Raw genomic sequence first — 4,331 nt, forward strand, 5'->3', positions numbered from 1 at the left:
GAACATTCCCATGTCACTTGAAAGACCAGAACCGTCATCCTAACAGCTTAGAACAAAGTATAATAATTATCACGGTAAATAATCACAAGTGCCTTATCGCCATGCAGGAAAACTACCATATCGAGAAAGTCGTTACAGAGAGCAAGCAGATGACAAAGAAGCACACTCATATCAACACAAACTCTCTGCTAAACCTAATAAAGGAAAATAAAAAGTAAAAACATCATACTAAAACAAATGCAAATTTACACACACACACACACACACACACACACACAGACAGACACAGACAGACATATCAAAAACACACATTCAACAACTGACAATAACATTCAGCTGTCGGCAATACGTCCAAAACATCATGAAGTAAAGGGTGGTCATATCCTTGTGTTGTGCAAATGAAATTGCAAATGGCAACAAGCAGAATAACATTTATACAACCGGAACATGAACACTTGTAGAGCAGCGCCAACGATTTTTGTGGGTAAAAAGTTAAAGTATTATTACGTTGTAAAAATAAAAAAAATCTGAAAGAACCAGAAGTGCTTATAAGCTCTGAGTACAACGTCCAATATGTAAAACAAACTAGTGTAAACACAAATATGTGTGTATTTTAGGCAACTGATGATTCCTATCGAATAATAAAGGCAAAACGTATATTGCACGAAAAATCAGTTTCGTGCAATTGTAATTAGAAGAACACTAAGTGATAATTATTGACATAAAATCGCCTAGTGTTTTCTAACAAAATGTTGCCATATATTACACTCATTTCATATTTAACGAAATAATATTATTACTAATAGTAAATTACCAGACTAACTAACTGGTGTACTGCATCTAGGCTAGTCGACGAAGGGGATAGTGTGCTGATGAAACGAGATCTGGCACGACGTCGGAGTGCAAAGAGGTCGTATGTACACGAGACTGAACGCCACATGGTGGCGCTGCGTTCACCTGATGCGGTAATAAAAGTACACAAATGAAAAGGAGAAGAATGGGGTATCATTCTAGCGACGAAACGTGCTGCAAATGGGCTTCCAAGGGCAGGTAGTTATGGCACGACGCCTGGAAAAGTGAATCTCGGAAACGGCGAAGCTGGCCGCCTGTTGGCATTCTACTGTTTTGAACATGTATGGGAAGTGGCTGAAGAAGGGTGAACCCACGAGTAGGCGACAATGTGTTGGACGGCCGCGCAGAACGTGTTGATCGGAGTCTAGCCCGATCTGTAAAGCGGGATAAGCGGTGTGGCAGATTTGACGACAGAGAGTGGGCACAAGTGTTTCGGAGCACACTGTTCAGTGCAGGGGCCCTGTAGCAGACGGCCCCTGCACATTCCGACATTGACCCAACGAAATCTTCAGTTACGATTTCGGTGTGCGCGGGATCATCGAGACTGGACTGTGAATCTGTGCAAACGTGTCGCCTGGTCGGATGAACTTAGTTTCTTGTTACACCAGGTTGATGGTCGTTACCCAATACGCCGTCATCCAGACGAATGGTTGCTCAAAACATGGACGTCCCATCGGACGTAGGTCGATGGGGATAGTATTACGTCGTAGGCGATATTCATTTGGGATTCTATGGATCGTGTGGTAGTAACCGAACAATCCACCACAGCTATGACTATTTGAACATTACTGTGGACCACCTGCATCCTTGCATGCTATTTCTGTCTGTGTCCCAAGGCCAGAATTATGCTACAGCGCTTTGAGGCGGATTGTTGGGCACCAAATTCGCCCGGTCTGAAACGGATGGAACACATCTGGTACGCCTTATGGCACTAGCTTCACGCCCTTAGACCACCGTCGCGTAATTTACGAGAACAGCGTGACCTGGGCTTCGACATCTGATGCAACTTACCGCCGGAAACCTTCGAAGGACTTCCCTAACCTATTCGACGCACAACTGCTGCTTCAGAGGTAGACCAACACGCCATTAAACAGCTGGTCCTAATGTATTGGCTCAGCATTGCATGATCAACTCGGCTTATTATTCGCCAGAGGCCTGTTGTGAAACTAACGGTTCAAAATGGTTCAAATGGCTCTGAGCACTATGGGACTCAACTGCTGAGGTCATTAGTCCCCTAGAACTTAGAACTAGTTAAACCTAACTAACCTAAGGACAGCACAAACATCCATGCCCGAGGCAGGATTCGAACCTGCGACCGTAGCGGTCTGGCGGTTCCAGACTGCAGCGCCTTTAACCGCACGACAACTCCGGCCGGCAAACTAACGGTGACCTGCGTGCTATCGTCTGTCACTTGTCACCATTGATCCTGCGAGTGATGACTCTCGACACGTAGCTAGTTAAACTGGCACCATTCTGCAAACAAGAAGGAAAAAAAAATATCGACCACACATCTTATATCCTGTTATGTTGCATCATGATATCTACATCTACATCTATCCGTCCGTACCTTGCCATAGAATATGGCCGTTGTCCATTTCGCGTTGTTCCTTCGTCCGTGTTCAGATCTTTTTTTTCCCTTTATTGCCGGTGTCTGAGACCTCGAGCAGATTTTTCATTTACCATCTTTTTTTCCAGTCTTGACGTAGCGTTTCTGCAGCCCCTGATAGTGCATTGGAAAACGCATCAGACCTGACACACATTTTATATACAACAGCAGAAGTAACGGTGATATATCACTGTTTTGATTTTGTCGTCACTTCGCTATCGAATAAAGCAGTCTGATGCGGAAATGGTGTCTGACATTTCACGTCAATGCGGAACATCACCAGAGAATTTGCTAAATGACCGACAATTAACGGCTCACATCTGGCAATGGATAGTGAAACATCAGCCCAACATCATTGCCCTAAGTGGTGTAGTGGAACTACGGTAGACTGGATCGTGATGTCTGGCGCCATGTGAACCGCAACCCTCTGATAAATACCCTGCTGCTTTCTATTCTTTGACTGTATGTAAGTGGAAATATTGAAACTTCCCCTTTGAACAATTTATACATGACTGTCCTTAAACTGACACACAATATTTTGGTTTCAATATGAGTAAAAGTCAGTAAGTTTCATTACAGAACCCACCGCTCTGAGGTTCCACCGCGAAAGAGAACGAACGGGGTGTCGCTATAGCAGCGTAGCACTCACCACCTATTTAAAAGTATCGTTACATTCAGCATTTACTGTGAATAAAAATTACGAACAGTTAATTTGCTTTAAACCACGCCAAACGCAAACAGTATTTCCAACGAGTAAAAATAAAGAGTTGTACAAAATCTAAACCACTGAAGATTACAGACAGAAGGGAAACAATACCAGGAGCGACTTTGTAAAACTTTTCTAGCTAGCGGCGAAGTAAATCTCGCCAACATCTGAATAATAAGTGATCAGAACTGAACGTGTTTAGGCTGTAAATTTCAAGACGATAAAATCCTGCCCAGTAGATACAATTACAATACAGTAGGCTTTCCTACTATATCAGGAACACGACAGCCCAGTGTGTTTTTAATAGCAAACGTAAGATCCAGTTATTAACCAACCTGTTCTGATTGTGACAAATTTTATATTGGCCAGTCAGGCAGAGACATATCAACTAGGCTGGCTGAACATGAACACAGCTGGAGGTTGCAGAATCCAGACTCTGCATTTGCTGAGCATGTACTGAGTGAGGGTCACAACTGCCACCCAGGGTCCCATGTACTTCACTTAGCAAACAAAGGCCATAAACTCAACCTGCTGAAAGCCCTGGAAATTAACAAACATCTTGCTCACAGTCCAGATCTAATCCTAAATTACCAGACACAGCTCAACACTTCCCCTCTCCTACACTTCGTGTATAATCATCTCTGTTGTTCATTACATCCCACACTGTCTCTTCCTACATATTCTCATTTTCCTGTATTCATCAAGTTGTTTTGCTTTGTTGAAGTTGTCTGTGTATTCCATATAGACTGTAATTTCAATAGTTAAGGCTTTCTTTTAACTGGTACTTGTATTACTGTTCATGTTTAACACCCCTTGTAGTTGACTCAATAAATACTGTACATATTTTACTTTGCTCATTTATTTAATTAAAACTGTTACACAGCCACTGTTTTGATCATAATGTTAATGTTAAAATGCAGTACCACCACACTCTCAAAGGTTGCATTTACTGTAGGTTCCCTCAAACAGCTCAATTTTCCTGCATTTATTTATTTCTGTTTATCTTATTGATATTGCTTAAGTTCCTTATGTATTCTGTAGTTACATTGATAATTGTGTCATCTTTTAATTTGTTTGTGTATCACTCTCCATGTTTCATACCTTCTGATGAAGGCTTGTCTAGTACTAATTTTATTTTATTTTATTAGTTTTGTTTATTGATAGAAA

Source organism: Schistocerca serialis, chromosome 6 (assembly GCF_023864345.2).
Source record: "Schistocerca serialis cubense isolate TAMUIC-IGC-003099 chromosome 6, iqSchSeri2.2, whole genome shotgun sequence".
NCBI classification, from domain to species: Eukaryota; Metazoa; Arthropoda; class Insecta; order Orthoptera; family Acrididae; genus Schistocerca; species Schistocerca serialis.